Source organism: Urocitellus parryii, chromosome 7 (genome assembly GCF_045843805.1).
Source record: "Urocitellus parryii isolate mUroPar1 chromosome 7, mUroPar1.hap1, whole genome shotgun sequence".
Taxonomy (NCBI): domain Eukaryota; kingdom Metazoa; phylum Chordata; class Mammalia; order Rodentia; family Sciuridae; genus Urocitellus; species Urocitellus parryii.
Genome location: NC_135537.1, coordinates 102,996,631 through 103,016,806, shown reverse-complemented (window position 1 = coordinate 103,016,806; position 20,176 = coordinate 102,996,631).

The following is a 20,176-nucleotide window of genomic DNA, read 5'->3' as shown; positions in this document are numbered from 1 at the left end:
TAAATTTAGTCCATGGACCTGCAGTATCAGTGTCTCAGAAACGTGCAGAAATGCCAATTGTTAGACGCTGTTCCAGACCTTGACTGAATAATCATCTTGGGGGCAGAGAGAGAGAGAGAAAGAGAGAGAGAGAGAGAGAGAGAGATAAAAGTGTTGGTGGGGTTGTGTTTGTAGCTTTGTGATGGAGCGCTCACTTAACACGTGTGATACACTGTTTAGTTCTCAGCATCACATATAAACAAATAAATAAAATGAAGGCTAATCAAAAACTTAAAAAAGTATTTTTAAAAAAAGGGCTGGAAGGGTGTCATTCATTGGTGGATGCTTGCCCAGCATAAGAAAGACCTTGGGTTCAATTCCCAGTACTGAAAAAACAAAGAAAAAATAAAAAAAATAATCACAACAACACAAAGCTGGATACCAAATTAAATATGCAACATGAGTTCATTTTCTCATTTTTGTTTATATGAATATATATCCGATTGAAAATCTAAAGAATATTTTTTATTGTTGCTGATCTATGGCTTCTGATTCTTCTGTGATGAATATGTATTATCTATGTATTGAAAAAGCCATAAAATCATTATTTTAAAAACAAATGCTGAATATTATTGATCTTGGAATAAAACTATGCAGTCATTTTTTAAAATATGTATTATTCCCAAATAGATTTTATATGACATTTGGGATCTTAACGGAGTTATAAAATTAATCAACTTTTCAAAGCACTCACAGATTCATGTGCTTATAAGTGTGCACACGGACAAATCTGTCACATCTTTTGGCCTTTATTCCACCCCTCCCCCACTTATCACTTCAGGCCAATTTGTATCATTACCCTGGCCTTCTCAGCATTTGTGACATTTTCAATTCCATCTGCAGATTTAATTAATGTGCTGTGTATTCACTCTTCCAAAGCACTGATAACTGGAGATATAAACTGGATGTAGTGCTCACTGCTGCTCCAACTTGATACCTCCCACAACTGGACAGCTTCTTCTGCTTTACCTAGTTTTCAAGCTAGGCTGATTGAAACTGATATTGCAAGTAAAATTCACTCAGACATTGCATCAAATGATTTATGAAGTCCATGCAGCCGTGTAGTGTCCCATTAATCACAGACACTACAATAATTTATTTGTGTGCAGCAGTCCTCATAAATCAGAATAAAATAAATTCCACAAGTGCATCTTCAGCTTTTGCAACAAGGCACATGGTATTATTCAGGGCACCATCCACATAATGCAATGTTAGCAGACTTGCAGATTCCTGAGCTGGGTCAAGCAAGTAAAAATATTATTTTGTTTACTAATGCATGCCAAAGCTAAAGAAATTACTGACTGTTCATACACTGAGTGAGTGAATTTCTTTAGGGCTCAGTTCTCAATTTTTTTAATGAAAACTGATGTAAATAAACAGAACAAATGAGGTACAACAATAAGACCAGTATGACGACAGTCCAGAATTACACCTTCAAATATTGAGCACTTGAATGCCTTCACCATTTGGAGATCTTCTTTCCATTATACTATAAAACAATTTTGTAAATTCTCTTATGAGGCTGATCCACGTTTCATATAATGAAAGCTTGTCTTCAGACATGGGAAGTCCACTTCATTTGTGAATATGTTTCATGTCTTAAAAACAGTTCAAAATTATTGCAGCCTGTGCCAATGAGGACCATATGTGTGTGATCATTTTTTCCAGAATTTTATTTATATATGATATGTTTGTGTATAGTGATAGGCTATAAAGTATAAATATAAATAAAATGAGATTCTACCATGATTATTATCATATTATTCCTTTTTTAAAATATCAACAATGAATATCTTTCCAGATACAATAAAAATTGTGGTATGTGAGCTGGGCGTGGGGGCACACACCTATAATCCCAGTGGCTCATGAGGCCAAAGAAGAAGGAGGATCGTGAGTCCAAAGCCAGCCTCAGTAAAGGTGAGGCACTAATCGACTCAGTGATATTGTGTATCTAATTAAAATACAAAAAACAAACAAACAAACAAAAAATAGGGCTTGGGATGTGGCTCAGTGGTCAAGTGCCCCTGAGTTCAATCCCTGGAACCATCCGCCCCACAAAATTATGATCTCTGGATCAGGAATATATCCAGCTAAAACTTCATATATGTTGCCAAACTGCTTTCCAGAAAAAAAAAGGAACTGTGTTGTAGTACTATCAATAATTCATGAAAGTCCTTGTTGCCTCCAGCCTTGCCAGACCTGGATATTGCCAATCATTAACATTTTTGTCAATCTAATAGATGAAAATTGTTTTCTCGTTATAATTTGCATGTCTTTGACTATATTTGCTTAAACTATTTTTGTATGTTTATTTGTCATTTCTATTTTTTTTCTTTTGGGAATTAACTGATTTTGTATATTTTCATGAGGGACAATATTCATCAATTTTGTTGATTGAAGGCACTATTTTTATACTAAGCTAATGGTGTTTTAAAATCAAAACCAGGCTAGGAACCTAACAAGTCTAATTTTCTAGTAGATTTATAATTGGATCAAAGGCCAGTTCCAAAAATATTTTGGGGAAATGTCAACATTCTTAGGAAATGGGTATGTGTGTGTGTATGTGTGTGTGTGTGTGTGTGTATATATATATATATATATAGTCTCAAGGTAACAGCGTTATTACTTTGAAAAACAACACTATCTATAATTTTCTATTTGTTTAAATAAAACATTATAATTCTTTAGGTTTGATGGAAAGCTTGTGCTCTGACATCAGATACCCTATCTCCAAATCCTGAATCTTCAATTGATAACCTATAATCTGATCTAAGACAAGTTGCTTAACTGATTTGTGCCTAGATTTCCTCATCTATAAAACCAAGATAATGGTCCCTGTTATGTAGAATTGTTTGGGGATTAAACAAGAGAATGTACATAAAGTCTGGGAACAATATACATAATCAACAAATAATAGTTACCATTAATTTCATTAACTGTAATAATATATGGATTCACGGCCTGCTCAAACCTAAACCAACAATTTTACTTTTTTTACACACACGCACACACACACACACATATATTAGTTGTAGATGGACACAATACCTTTACTTATTTATCCTTTTTTTAATATGATGCTTACAATCGAACCCAGAGCCTCATGCGTGCTAGGTGAGTGATCTACCACTGAGCAACAAACCTAGCCCCAAGTTTTACTTCCTGAAAGCATTTTTTAATGTGTGTTTCTCTGCACCATTGGCAGATAAACTGCTCTGATGATATGCTTAGAGTCTAAAAATTTATTTTAGTAACTAAAAAAATAAAGTACAGAATGAGAAACAAGGAACTTTCCGTTTAATCCTTTGGTGGCTTCAGAATGTAACAATGTCAGAATAAAGATTTAAAATCTTCACACAGATCTGGACACTGACATGTACAGTTTATGCCTCATCTAAGCAGGATTTAGCCTAGAAGTAAGATAAGGATGAGCTGGATGTTGGGGAGTTAAGAAAGACCTGTAAGCCCAGTTAGCCAGTAATTCTTGGGCGTACTCCTAGTTCTAAATAGGCAAATGGCCACCACCCTGATCAGCAACTAGGGAAGTAGAAACACAGTAAAACCTAGCAGAGACATTTTGATGTGGAATATGATAAGCAGACCAGACTTTATGACCAACAAGCTGATCCTGGATGGAAAGCAACATAGTGTCAATATGAAGTCACCAGAACCTTGACCTGAATCTTGACTCAGGCACATAGCGTATGGACCTTTGGAATAATTACATAATTTCTCTGAGCCAGTTTCTCTTCTGTAAAAAAATGTCTGATCATAACTTATGATGAGATTACTCTGAGGATTATTATTTTTTTGATATTTTAAATTTTTATTGATACCATTTTGTTTATGAACTAATCTATTTACATATTCATTTAAACTGTATCCTTACAACTTGAACACAAGCATTTTTCTTGACATTAACTCACAAAAAAACATTTACCTACTTAAGAACCTCTGAGGATTATTTTGAAGTAGCAAATATCTATTGTAGTTTTTGTTTAATTCCACCACAAAAATACCAACATAAAAGACTTATTGAACATTTTATATTATCAGAATCTAGTAGATGCTAATTTCTGAAGCAATTGATGAAAAAATGAAAGTCAGCCTACATAACTTGCTCACTGACAAACACATTCAGAATTTTATCACAGGTCAATCTGATTCCTAAGATCATGTTCTTTCCACGAGAGCATTTTACGGCATGGTGCCTCATCATCATTGAAGACATTCCTGATTCAGTCAATTATTTGTCAAGGAAAAAATGAATACTCTTCTTCTTCAAATACCTGTGATTGGCATTGCTGGTTAGCTCATCTCCTTGGCAAAATCTCAGTGGCCAACATGACCTGATCTTTGGCAGTAATCAGCTGCTGGTGGAAACACTCCTGGAAGCTATTTCCTATATTTTTTCCTGCCTGTTTTCATGCTTTAAGAGCTCAATCTTCCATTTTTTCCTCTTGCCAATATAAGGCCAATAGTCATTTAAACAGTTATAACACATTGGTCACTTTGGGTAATGAGCTTGATTTGTTGTAGGAACTTTAGTTTGAGCTTGAAAAAGCTGTTGAAGCAAAACAAATATAGCCTGTAAGGTGATTAAGAACTATTAAGCTGTTAATGATAAGGAATATGGGTCTGATGACCTTAGCTTCCTATATCAAAATGTTACAATATTCCTAAAGTTCACATGATAAGTAGAAAGAGGTTCTTATTTATAGTCCACAATAAATCCGCAGATCTTGATGCAATGGAAAGTGTAGAGAAGGTGTCAAAGGGGAAATCACATAGTAGTACTACAAAGGAGACTTAGAAAGGAATAAAAATACTCTGGAAGACTTGTAAAAAGAAGAAAAATAAGAATTTGAAGAATCTCATTTTCCTTTATATACACAGGATCTTAGTTACTCCCAATAACCACCATCAGAGACGTGTAAGAGTGTGGAGGCTCAGGAAATAAAACTTACAGGGCAGCATAATAAAGATGATTGTTTTCCCACTTGAGTAAGTGGAAAGTTTTGATATTACTTATCCTAATTTCCCCTAATCAGTACTAATAAACTTCTGGATCTCATTGTAATTTGATAACATTGAAAATATTTTGAATGCCAAGATTTGTAGCCTAAAAATTATATATTCATTACACAAACAATCAACAAGTGTAAGTTAGTTGTAAACACATGCCAAAAATGCATTTTGTATGAGAACATTAACAAAAGATTGGCTCTGAATAAACAGTAAATGCCATTTTTGTGTAAGCTAAAATATTGTATTAGGATAGACTCAGTACTGTAATAAAGAAGCCCCAAATCTCGTGAAATTTTACACTGCTTAATTTTTCATTCAAATTAGAGTCCAGTGAGATTCAATGAGGTGTATGTGAATGTGTGTATGTATGTGGGAAGTCCAATTTATGCAGTCGTTCAGGGATCCAGAATTCATCTATCTAGTGGATTTAGAATCTTCTAGTGCTTTAGAGTTCTCTTTGGAAGGCCTGTCAGCCAGCAGAAAGGGAATACCAGAGAATGCAGAATGATGGAGAGGCTTTTGATATCCGGCATATAGAAGATCCCCCATTGTTTCCCTGCACATTTCATGACTCCAGAAAAAACTACAAGGAAGCTGGTAAATGCTGGTTAGATGTGTGTCCAGATTGAAGAGAAGGAATAGACATAATGGTGAGACCTACCATTTCCTACCAGAAAATAGGTAATGAATCATCATCTCAATGACAAAGTAATTTCAGGATATGTAGGAATGAATGCAAAGCCTTAGCATTCTAAAGAATATTATCATACAAGAATTTACATTCAGATCAGGTCTCCTTGTCAGCAGTTGGAAAAGCTGTATGCTTTTCCCATGAATACTCTCAATGCCTACCTTTTTTTCCTAACTCTTCCTTTGCTATTTTCTTTTGAACATGTTTTGGTTCCTTTGAGGATGAACTTGGTAAAGATGATAAGAGAATAGAGCAATTTCTGGTGAATGAAGAAGATAATCTGCCTGAGTTATAATATGTTGGGTTAGATATGACAAACAATAAGGCTTGTTTCTTCAAGGGACTACCCAATTCAATTCCCAAACAAACATTATAAGAACATTTGACCAATGATGTCATGGTTGAAATAAATTTGATTATATTTATTGACGTAGATGCCATATAGTTTGGGAGGAAGAATGGTTGCAATTTAGAGCTATGAATCTTCCAGTTATTGAAGACATGAAGGAGAAAAGGAGTTGAAAAGAGAAGACAGAGAGGTAGGTAGAATTGTACTTAAGTGGAACTTCCTACTCCTCATTGCAATGCCTGGTTGGGTTCTCTCTTCTCAATTTTCTTACTCTTGCTTTTTCTAGCTATTCCCCCCCCCAAAAAAAAAAAAGGCTTTCAGTCCATTTGACCTCAAATAGCCTCACCTTTAGGGGAGGATCTCAATAATTCATCCAATTTTATAAGTTCAGTTTTATAAAAGCATTCCTTCTTAGGAGAAAATTTTAACTAAATACCTAACACTTTCCCTTAAAAAACCATAGAGCATACAATTTGCCAGGTTACATGATTTGATAATTTGTAAGGTTGAAACATTCAATGATCCATAACTAAAACCTCCTAATGCTGAACATTTTTAAGGATCTAATGGAATAATCAATGTGAAAGTGATTTTTTAAAAGTTGACAAAAAAGTAAAAAGCTCTACAATGTAAGATGCTCTTAAAGCAACCAAAAAAGGTTTTTAACATGAAGGGTCATCAAGCTGGGAAGATGAGAACTTTCCCTAAGTGTTTGAGGGAATGTGTGTTTGTGGAGGGCAGTCTGACAATGCATGCCAAAATGTACATAACTTTTGACTCACCAATAAATTCACTTTAAGAATTTATCAAATAAAATAATTGAACAAGTATGTGAAAATTTGATGTAAATGCACTATAGCTTTTTTAAAAATATTTTTAGTTGTAAATGGACATAATATCTCTATTTTATTTATTTATTTTTATGTGGTGCTGAACAGGACTGAATTCCAAACCTGATATCCATATGTACAACCTTCTGTGCCTCTGCTTCTTCAACTGTAAAATGAAGACAACATAAGACACTGGAGACAATATAAGGCTTTGGACTTAAAGGGGTATTCTGTATATTAATTAAAATAACCCATATGGGGCTGGGGATGTGGCTCAAGTGGTAGCGCGCTCACCTAGCATGCGTGCGGCCCGGGTTCGATCCTCAGCACCACATACAAACGAAGACGTTGTGTCCGCCGAGAACTAAGAAAAAATAAATAAATGTTAAAATTCTCTCTCTCTGTGTCCCTCTCTCTCACTCTCTCTTAAAAAAAAAATAACCCATATGAAGTGCTTAACAAATTGACTAGCAATTAAGATGCTTTTTATAACTGTTAGCTATTACTTATTTTTATCATCATAAACTATTGTTCTTTCAAATGAGATCAAGAAAATATCACAAAGGCTGAAACCCCTATATTAGACAGACTGCCAAAGCAGGACCAACAGAAGATCCTAAGAAGGAAAAACAGCAAGTTTCTGGGCAGGCAGATGTTTCAGAGGAATGGATGCTAAGATATCACATATCAGAGATTCCCACCCAAGCAAAAAAAAAGTGAGAGGACAATCAGAAGAACAAGTAACAAAACAGAGAACAATCTTTGATTTATACAATACCCTGTAATTTTGCTATTCTTATGTCCACTTTATAGAGGAGAAAATGAATGCAGAATGCATAAATAACTTGTTTGGAGTAAGGGGGCAGTGTATGTGTGTGTGTGTGTGTGTGTGTGTGTGTGTGTGTGTGTGTGTGTGTTTGTGTGTGTTCGTCCCCTAGGCTAAACCTTGCAGAGAATCTGTGTTCTAAGTCCAGGCCTTGTTACTCTTCTAGTATCTCTGGAACAGTTACCATTCACTGGTAGAGTAGATAAGACAAGATCTCTTTAGTAAATATGAAGTAATAGGTGGTGATAGTACAGCCCAAGTACCAGATCCATATACCAAAATTAGACAGCTGAGCCCATAGATTTAGGGTTTCATTTATGTCATGAAATGGCCAAGGCCTAGATTAGGAGAGAGTCTGTATAAGTGATCCCAGCTATGGGGATGAGAGAAATGTGGCAGGAAGAGGCAGAAGGAGCCAGACCTATTGTTCTGATTTCTTCTAAAATGTATGACACATTTTCATAAAATGATGAAGCTTTTTCTCTTGTGCAACTCCACTATAATAATACTTGTATCCAACTCAAAAAATAATTTCTACATTTTTCATTTCAGGAAAATATAAATAGTATGCACATCCCAAAGAGTGTGAGTCCAGTCAAAAGGTTATAATAGACATTGTATCTGGGAGGAAGACTCTAATACCAGCATTCTGTCTAGTGCTTTCTCACTTCTATTAGACACTTTGATCTCCAGGCTATTTCAAGTATATTAATCCTCTCCGTCCAACATGCCCAGTGGCCAATAGGGGGCAGACACTCTCTTCTTCTATAGCTTCATCAGAAATATGTTCTAATTCCTTTTCCTTTGAGACTGTTTTTTCCCAGTTTGGAGGACTCCCTCCTGCCCCAAGCATCCCTTTTAAGTGCTTAATTTTAGGGGTATTTACTACAACCAAGACAAGGGCCACACAAAAATATCCAAACATCTTTTTCTACTTAATTCTTCCCTCTCTTCCCTTTCAACTAATTCATTCATGCATTCCTAAATTCCACCCCCTCCAATGAGCTGACAGTCTAACTGGGTTCAGGGTTACTTAAAGAACTACTGATAAAATAAAATCATAAATGCTATAAGCAGAGGTACTTACAAAATATTGTCAAACAGAGAAGAGAATGAACTCCAGGAGGCTTCCTAAAGAAAGAGGCATTAAGCCACCTTCTATGCATGGCTCTAATTGTTAGATGTACATGCCATTCAGGGTCCATGTAATTCCCAGTCCACTTTCTCATATGACATCCTATTGTCATTATATTGGGCTCACCCAACTTCTTTCTGTACCCCTAATCTGGCTTCTGAAGATGAGGGAAACATTTTGTGTTTGAGCCTCAGCTTCGGGTCTCTGCAGAATCCCAGAGGAGAAAAGAGCTTAACTGAGCTCCTCATTCACATACTGTTTCAAATAAGCTGCCAAGCCCTTGCATATTTCTCATTTGCCACTAGGAAACTTCAAGAAATCTTTTCTCCATTGCTTCTATAACTATGAATTCTATGGCAAAAAAGAACCATGTGTAACTTGATTCTTTTGCACTAATACATCCATCTTAGTCTTAAGATTCTCTTTAGTCCTTGCTAAGCTTGACTATGATTCCTTTGAGAAGTCAGCCTTTCTCATATTATGTCTATCTACCTTAGAGGTGGTTCTGTCTCTGAAGGCCCATTAAGGATAGATATCGACCTCCATGTTGTCCCTTGCCTGTGCTCAATCTGTAGCTGTCTCAATCCTTAATACATTGATTTTAAAAGAGGAAAATCACAAACAACAAAAAAGCAAAACTTTGGCAATAATCATTATCACCCTTTTTTAAATGATAGTGGCTCTCTCAAATTTGCCTTTTTTTCCATCATTTGACCTTGGCTTCTTCTGTTGAGTCCTACATGTTTTTTGCTACATTTTAATAATGTCTTTATACTTGCATCTAGTCAGAAATACAGATAACCTCCTCTCCAAGAGTAAAAGCAGCCTTTTAACACAGTACAATGAGAGCAAAAGAGGAGGAGAGTGCTAAGGAGTGATATCGGCAGCATTATAATATTGTATTGTGTGCATGTACGAATATGCAACAACAAATCCCATGAACATGTACAACTATAATGCACAATAAAAATGTGAAAAAATGTCAATAACAGAAAGAAATTTGATGACATCACAAACATATGGAAATTAAACAACACAATCCTAAATAACCAATGTGTCAAAGAAATCACAAGGGAAACTAGAACATGCATTGTGATAAGTGGAAACAAAAATACACCACACCAAAACTTATGGAGTGCACCTAATACAATACTTAAAGAAAAATTTATAACTGAAATGCCTATATTAAAAAAATGAAGAGGGCTGGGGATGTGGCTTAAGCGGTAGTGCGCTCGCCTGACATGCTTGCCGCCCGGGTTCGATCCTCAGCACCACATACCAACAAAGATGTTGTGTCGGCCAAAAACTAAAAAATAAATAAATATTTTAAAAAAATGAAGAAAGATCTCAAATCAATAACTTTCAAACTTAAGAAACTAGAAAAAGGAGAACAAAATAAACACAAAGAAGAAAAGCAGTCAGAAAGAAATAATAAATACTGGGGCATAAATAAATGAAATAGAAAGTTAAATTTGTGGATAACATCAAATCAACAAAAAATTGGCACTTTGAAAACATCAAGAAAATTACCTAACTTTTAGGCAGACTAAGCAAGGAAAGAAAAGAGAGACCTCAAATTAGTAAAATGAGGAATGAACAATAATACATTACTAGCAGCCTTACAGAAATGAATGCAATTGTATGGATATCTATCAAACAGCTGCATGCTAACAATTGAGAAAACCTAGATGACAAATTGGACAAACTTCTACAAAGACTGAAAGTAACTCAACAAATCCTATGAAAGCCACAAAACATAACTACTACTACAACAAATAGACTTATTTAGAGAGGTTGTAGGATACAAGATAAATATTATTATTTTTCTCAATACATTTGCTATAACAATCCAAAAATGAGATTAACAGAACAATCCCAATAGGCAGCTGAGGTAGCAAGTGCTTCTATTCCCAACAACTTTGGAGGCCAAGGAAGGAGGATGACTTGAGGCCAATAGTTTGATCAAGGCAGCCTGGGCAACACAGAGAGACAGCATAGGTGGGGAGGGAGATGAGAGGGGAGGGAGAGAGGAAGAAAAGAAGGAGGAGAGAAAGAGAAAGAGAGGGGACAGGAGGGAGGAGGGGAGGGAAGGAAGAGGAAAGCAGGTCTGAAACCAGTTCTATTTACAATAACATAAAAAAAACTTCAGAATAAAAAGACAGAATAATACAAAATTCAAATGGAATTAAACAGGACCTAAATAAGTGGAAAGATATGCCATTATTTTGTATGGGAAGACAATATTATTAAGATGGCAATATTCATCAAATTGATCTACAGATCAATCTCTGTTGTTTTTGCTTTTTTGTTTTTAGAAATTGACCAGATGATTTCAATGTGTAAATGGAATTACAAAAAAAAAAATGAGACTAAACAAAATGATTTTTTAAAAACAAGTTTGTTCTGGGCTGGGGTTGTGGCTCAGTGGTAGAGTGCTCACCTAGCAGATGCAAGGCCCTGAGTTCAATCCTCAGCACCCACATAAAAATAAATAAACAAAATAAAGGGATTGTGTCCAACTACAACTAAAAAATAAACACAAATAAAAACAAGTTGTTCTTTGGCAATTCCTGACTTCAAAACATACACAAATCAAGAATATATAGTATTGGTACAATAATAGATATAGAATAGAATTGAGAACCTAGAAATAAACTCATACATGTAAAACATGATTGGAAACAAGGGCAACAAGACCACTCAATGGTAAATTAATAGTCTTTTTAACAATTGTGCTGACACAAATGGGCACCCACATGTGAAAGACTGAATTTGGATTTCAATCTCATACTACAAACAAAAATTAACTCAAAGTTGATCCAAGATAAAAATTTAGAAGACAACAGAGATGTAAAGTATCTTGACCCTGGATGAGACAATGGGTTATTAAATATGACATCAATAGATTATAGCTTTAGGATATTATAATTAATGCTGCTGGGAATGAACAGTCATACACAGATTTTTGTGTGGACAAAAGAAAAGAAAAAGATAAATTACAGTTCTTCCAAATAGAGTCTTCTGTGCTTCAAAGGATGCTATCAAGAAAATGAAGACAACATAGAGGATGTTGAGAGCCACAGCGGAGTCAGAATGATGCCTGGCATTTGCCAGAGGGAATGGTTGAAAGGTGACGCCAGCAAACCATTGAGATTATGATTTGAGTTAAGCTATATATAATTGCTGTGATGCTGGATTGATTGAATTGTATATTTTACCTTTACTGGCAATAAGGCGGCTCTTGCTGCCTGGGTGCCCGCTACTTTTTCTATTCAATATAGAAGTAGAAGTCTTAACCTGAAAAATTAGGCAAGAACAAGAAACAAGGTGTATTTCCCAAATTGGAAAGTAAGAAGTGAAATTGTTCCTATCTGTAGATTATATGATTTTATCTATGGAAAACTCAAAGACTTCACAAAAAAGTGCTAGAATTAATTTACAAATTCAGTAAAATTGCGAGGTACAAACTCAACATATAAGAATTTGTTGTGTTTCTATACACTAACAAAAACAACTATCCAGGGCTGGGGATGTGGCTCAATTGGTAGCATGCTCGCCTGGCATGAGTGAGATACTTGGCGTGATCCTCAGAACCACATTAAAAAAATAAAAAATAAATAAAAATAAAGAAGTTGTGTCTACCTAAAACTAAAATGAATAAATAAATAAAAAACATAACTATCCAAAAAGAAAGTAAGAATCCAATATCATTTATCATAGGATCAAAATAATAAAATATTTAGGAATAAATTTAGCCAAGGGAGTGAAAGAGGTGGACACTGAAAACTACCGAACATTCATGAAAGAAATGAAAGAAGACACAAATAATTGAAAATATTATGAATTGGAAGGTTTAATATTGTTAAAATACCCACATTAGGGGCTGTGGTATAGTGCTCACCTTGCATGTGTGAGACACTGGGTTCAATCCTCAGAACCACATAAAAATAAATAAACAAAATAAAGGTATTATATACAACTAAAAAAAATCAAAAATACCCATATTACCCAAAGCAATCTATAGATTCAATACAATCTATTTGAAAATTCTAGTGGTGTTTTACAAAGAAATAGAAAAGACTATCTTAAAATCCATATGGAACAACCGAAGATCCCGAGTATATAAAACAATCAAAGAAAGAAGTACAAACCAGGAGGCAAAACACTTCCTGATTGCAAATTATACCACAAATATCCTGGTAACAAAAACAGCATGGTATTGGCATAAAAAAAGACACACAGAGCAATGAAACAGAATAAAAATCCCAGAAATAACCCACATATATACAATCAACTAATCTTCACCAAAGGTACCAAGAATACATGATAGGCAATGGGTAGCCTCTTCAATATATGATGTTGGTAATACTGGATATCCACATATGAAAGAACAAAATTGAACCATTTAAAAATTTTATTTATATTCATTTATTTACTTCCTTAGGATGATTTTATCAAAATTCCAAAATATAACAACTGTCGTCAAGGAAACAGGAACACTTGTACATTGTTGGTGGGAATGTAAATTGTGTAAATTGGTACAGCCTTTATGGAAACCAACTTGGAGTTTCCCCCAAAATTAAAATGCAACTACCATATGATCATTAATTTTACTCTAGGATATTTAATCTAAAGGAAATAAAATCATTACCTTGAAGAGATTCTGCACTCTTGTGTTCATTACAGCATTGTTTACAATAGCGAAGATATAGAAATACCCTAAATGCCTATTGATGGATAAATAAATAAAAATGTTGTGTATATACATGTATACAATGGATATTGTTTCACTTTAAAAAAGATGGTAGTCCTGCCATTGTGACCACATGGGTTAATTTTAAGAATATTATTCTAAGTGATATAAGCAAAGCATAAAAATAAAAATATTGTATTTATTATACATATTTGGACTCTGAAGAAGTCAAATGTATAAAAACAGAGTAGAACAATGATTACCAGAAGCTGAAGGGTGGGGGAAATGAGGAGATGTTGATCATAAGTTAAAAGATGAATGAATTCTGGAGATCACTGTATAATGTAGTGACTACAGTTAGTAATACTGTTTTGCATATTTGAAATTTGCCAAGAGAATTGATCTTAAGGCCTCACAAGGCAACTTTTTGAGATGGGTTTTTATGTTATTGCTTTTAGTTTGGTGATCATCTCACAATTATACATGTAGAAAATCATTATGTTGCACAAAATAAATATATACGATTTTTGTTGGTCAATCAGACCTCTTGTAAACTGAGGGGAGAAAAACAAAACAATTTTCTGTGCATACACATCAAAAAGGATAAAATAGTCAATACACTTAACTAAGCAGTTTCTAGATTTATGATTTGAAATATGTAGAACATTCCTGAACTAAATTTAAGAAGACCTAGAAAAAAGAAATCACACACCATATTCATGGATTGGAATACTTAACATTAATAATATTGCAACATTCTCTAAAGCAATCTATAGATTTAAGGGAATAGCTATCAAAATCTCAATACTCCTTGTTCAAGAAATGCAAAAACTGACCCCAAAATCATATAAAAGTACCATTGATTACAAATAGCCAATATAATTTTGAATAAGAAAATGTTAAAGAACCCATTCTTAGGCTCCAGTATTCAAAATGGTGTAGTGTTCACATAGAGATATAGGTTAGTGGGATAGAATTAATAATCTAGAATTGAATATATTGAAGGCCAGTTGACTTTTTTAAGAGTGCCAAGACCAGAGTGCCATTTTACCATCTGGTTAAAACTATGCTTTCAATAGATGATACAGAAATTGTGTATCCATATGCCAAAGAATGAAGTTGAACCCTTACCTTGAACCATATATAAAAATTAACTCAAAATGAAGGAAAGATTTAAATTTAAGAGGTAAAACTATACAAAAATTCTAGCTGTTGTCTTTGTTGAGATCCACGGCCAGTCAGAATGATGCCTGGTATTTGCCAGAAAAAATGTTTGAAAGGTGACAGGGAATGTTTGAAAGGTGATGCCAGGGAACCATTGAGATGATGATTTGAGTTAAGCTATATCTAATTGCTGTGATGCTGGATTGATTGCTTTGTATATTTGACCTTTACTGTGGGGCAATGGGGTGGTTCTTGCTACCTTGGGCACCCGCTACTTTGAAGTTTTTGCTCTACTTTGGAGTTCTCCTGGGGATTCCCGGAGAGTTCCCATTGTTTGGGGAAGTGCCGGAGGAGGGATTTCCAGTGTGTGTGGGGGGGTGCTGGAAGGGCCACGTGAGTGGTGTTGGCGAAAAAACGCATGTGCGTGCCAGTGATAGTTGAAATAAAGTAGTTGCTGTTTGAACCTACAAGGCTTTGTGGCGGGTCAGTTATTCATGCCCAGCCAGACTTCAGCATTTCTTCTTCATGTAAACTGTGAAGTGTATGAAAAATAAGTCCAAGCACATTACTCTAAATCTTTTGTCATTTAAAATGATAGACCTCAGCCAGAGCAAAGGAACATGTACAAAAATACTTGCACCAGCCTGGTTTCAGACCCCCCCACACCCTAATGGAGCAGCTGACCCCAAAACAATAAGCCCAGGAAATACCCTATTCACATTCTGGTTCCACGTTAATTACTCAGCTGGGATCAGTGCAGAGAAGTAGGCAAATATCAAAGGTGCCAGTTTAGCTCAAGACATTATCAGCATATTTTCTCAACTACTATTGCTGGCAGTATTGTATTGTGGGTGTAATAGTGTAGAATAAAGTAAATCACCAATACCCTGCGTGAGACCTTCCAGAGCCCTGGCCGAACTGTGCTGACCACAGTAATAACTCCACAACTACCAATTGCTCCTAAAAGAAATTTGTTTGTGCATTGTTTCAACTTTAACAAATTTTGTTTGAGTCACTATGTTCTGAAGTTTAAAGTTTTAGATGCAAAGGCGACTGGGCATGTGGAAATATCTGTAAACTGCAAACAAATAAATTTGCATTCTTCTTTCTAGGACTTTTATAGACTATGGTTTCCAACAGTCATTCATAAAAGAGGTTAGAAAAAAAAATACCTGTTTATTCCCAAGGAATCTTTACACAACACTTTTACACTGGCTACTTCACATAAACTTGTCTCAGGGATTTAATTCATAAATCAAATGAATTTTCTGCAGCCTGTACAGTGCCGTTGCAATGGCTATTATAATAATCTAAAATTGTCATGTGTGGTGACACATGCCTGAAATCCTAGAAGTTCAGGAAAATGAGGCAGGAGAATTGGTAGTTTGAAGACAGCCTCCAAGGCTTCAAGAAACTTAGTGAGAGCCTGTCTCAAAATATAACATAAAAAGGACAGTGGATGTGGCTCAGTGGAAAGCAACCCTGGGTTCAATACTCAGCACCAAACCAAAAATTAAAAAAAAAAAAAGCATAAGGATTCAGGGTACAAAAACATGTAAAAAATGTTGGCAACAGCATAAATTTAATAAATATATTTTTGATAAAGTGTTAAGGTTCTTTAAAAGCCCAAAATAAAAATGCTACATAATTCACTAGTAATAATTTGAGGTACTACCACAAGGTTGTACATGCCTGTACTCTCTGTGGCTTAGAAGGATGAGAAAGGAGGATCTCAAGTTAGAGACCAGACTCAAAAACTTGACAAAGTCCTAAGTATATCAGTAAACCCTGTCTCAATAATAAATAAATAAACAAAAGTGGTGGAGACTGGGTATGTAGCACATTGGTAAAATGCTCATGGTGTAAGGTACCGGACGGGCGAAACGTAGGAGGAAGAGACCACAAGAGACTAGCTCCATGCAATTGGTAAAAGGGGATTTATTGAACCAGCATGCTAGGGCTCCGTGCCCACTCAAGAAAGGAGAGCAGCCCAGAGCCCAGAGCAGGGGTTGAGCAATGCTTATGTACACCTTTTGGGGAGGATGGTGGAGGGTGGGGGCTTTGCATACATCACAGTCTCCTTTAACAAATCACCTTACACCGCGGGAAAATCAAACAATAATTCTTAGACTTGATTAGTACATTTATTGGCAGGAACAGGACTGGCTGGAGTGATAGGTCTTTCCTAAGGAGGGGGTTACATTTAAACTGATTGGTTCGGACCCTGAATATCTACGTGAGGAATTGCATAGGACTCCAGGCCATAATTCAACTAAATGGCCAGTGGGGCCTTGTCCTAACTGCCTCAAGAATTTAACCCATGCTTTTTTGCAGTTTAGAAACTTCACCCATTCAATGGGTTAATCCCTGGGTTCAATCCTCAATACCACAAATAAGTAAATAAATAAAATAAAAGAGAGAAAGTGATAGATTGAACTTACATGTAATTTAAATTCTAAATAAATTTTAAAAATTATGGGTATGTATGTAAAGCAATTGAAATCCTTATGTTGAAGATATTGCTGCACTTCTATTTTTATTGTATCTTTATTCACAGTATCTAATAAAAGGAAACAAATTAAGTGCCTTTTAGATAAAAGGTATTATCAGAAAATGCCTTCCAGCTGCAGATTATTCAACTAGTGCCTTTAGAAACTACACACTTAAAATTAAAACTGGTCTGTAGAAGGGAAGACTCAGATACTGTTTTTTTTTTTTAAGTACTCCAAGATATTTGGTATCTGTGGGCACCTTTTTTCAGACTGTGTTAAAACTCAGAATGAGGTACATATGGGAGGTCAGGATGAAACCAAAATATACAGTAAATTCTTCAATGGGTAATCTTAACTCAGACACTCTAATAGATGAAACACTTTTGGAGATAAAACTAGATTCTCTGTTTCACTGATTTCTGGGTTATGGATTCAATCCAAACATATATTAGAAAAGACTTCAGGCTACTGGTTAAAATCTATTTTAAAAAGGTATTAAAAATATACCAAAGTTTGGCTGTGTTGGTGTAGGCCTGTAATTCCAGTTGCTGGAGAGGCTGAGGCAGAAGGATCAAAAGTTCAAAGCCAGCCTTAGCAAAAGTGAGGTGCTAAATTACTCAGTGAAACCTCCTCTCTAAATGAAGTAAAAAATAACCCTGAGACTGAGTCTCAGTATTCTAGTGTTCCTAAGTTCAATCTCTAGTATCCACCATAAAAAAAAAAAATATGTACCAGGGGGCTGGGGCTGGGGCTCAGTGGTAGCTGACTTGGCTGGCACTTGGCTTAATTCTAAGCACTACATATAAGTAAAAAAAATAAAGGTCTATCAACAACTAAAAAATAGTTTTTTACATAGTATACCTATTTGTTGACAGCCTATGACCTAATTTGCTGTGTACTTTAGTTTTTGAGATTGAAGTTGGCCATGCATGGTGTTTCATGCCTGTAATATTAGCTGCTTCAGAGGCTGAGATATGAGGATCCTGAATTTGAAGTCAGTCTCAGCAATGGTGAGAAGCTAAGCAACTCAGTGAAAACATTTCTCTAAGTAAAAATAAAAAATAAGGGTAGGGATGTGGCTCAGTGGTAGAGCGCCCATGACTTCAATCCCTGGTATTGCCTCCCAAAATGTGGGACTGGGAATATAGCTCAGCTGGTAGAGTGCTTGCCTTCTAAGCAGGAGGCCCTGGGTTTAATTTCCAGTACCACAAAAAAAAAAGGAAAGAAAGAGAGAGATTGATCTTTCATGTAGTTTAAATTTAAGTTAGTCCCACTTTTATTTTCCTGCCACACCAGAGAAAGGTGTTTCCTGAAATGTTTGGAATGTTTCTATGGGTCAGGGCCATTTTAATAAAATGGTCTTACATATGAAAACAAAATAAATTGAGGACCTTTATTGGGACACATAAACTACACTACCTGATTTAGAAGAGATTAATTCTTTTTAATGTCACCTAATTTTATTCTGCTTTTTTCATATGTAAAAAGCTCGGATTGTTGGTAAAGATGGTGCCTGGAGGGGCTGGGGATGTGGCTCAAGTGGTAGAGCACTCACCTGGCATGTGTGCGGCCCAGGTTCCATCCTCAGCACCACCTACAAACAAAGATGTTTTGTCCCCTGAAAACTAAAAAAATAAATAAAAATCAAAAAAATTCTCTCTCTCTCTCTCTCTCTCTCTCTCTCTCTCTCTCTCTCTCTTGTAAAAAAAAAAGAAAGATGATGCCTGGAGCATTTCTCTTCCAGGAGCTCAGGTGCATGACACACTGAATGGTGGGAACTTTTAATGGAACAATGGCACACCTCCAAATCTCCAAAGTGGTGTGAACTCTCAGCCAATAAAGAAGTAAGAGCCCACTCCCCCCTGCTCCTCCTCATCCCACGTTGAGTTCATAAATATCAACACCCGCTCCTTCTCCCTCTCCCCCTCCCCCTCCCCCTCTCTTCCCCCTCCCCTCTCTCTTCTTCCCCCTTCCCCCTTCTCTTCTGTGACAGGCCTCTACAGTTCTGCTTGTTGAGTTTATGGAGCTTTTCCACAATTCCTACACAGATGATGAAAGACCCTAGCCCAGTTAGCCCAGTTACCTAAGGCCAAGATATTAAATCAAGATACCTGGCTTGTCATAAACAGGCTCAGGCGCCGGATGTGCTTTCCACATAACCGATTGAGAAAGGACAGAGCACCCGCATCCTGAGGCATGAATGAATAAACAGGATCAGATAAGCAGGAACAGAAAGAATAGAATGCAGACCTGTGGTTTTTGGAATGCAGACCTGTACCCCCTAGGTGGCCTATATGCTAGATTTAAACAAACCAATAAGAAACCTGTTGCTTCCCACGAGCGCGAAACCTGTCCCAAACCCTATAAAAATCTCTGTATCCCCAAGCCTGGTGTGCCAGTTCACCAAAGCTCCGGCTGAGGTTCTGCTGGGCACCCGCAGGCGCCTGTGTCTCAATAAACCACCTCGTGCTTTTGCAGCCAGCGTTTCGAGTGATTCTCCTTGGACAGGGTATGGGGGTCTTTCAAAAACGGGGTGTCTTTCAATGATAAATCAAATCTTTTTAAAATGCTCTCTAGTTCTTGAAGAAAAATGAAATGAAATATGGGAAAATAGTCATTGATAATGTTGAAAGTGGAGTTTTGAGATGAAACAAAATTTCTCACTTTGCCAATTGCATCTGGGTGCTTGTCTCACAAATATTGAAGAATAAAATCTATTTATTTAAGCAAGTTGAAATAGAATTCCACCATGTGGGATGGGGAATGATAATGTAAAGGTACGACGCCGGAGGGAGAGACCACCCAAGAGACTGACTCCATGCAATTGGCAAAAGGGGATTTATTGGAGATCCATTCCAGAGTGCTGGGACTCTGTGCTCACTCAAGAAGGGAGAGCAACCCAGAGCCCCGAGCAGAGGTTCAAACTGAG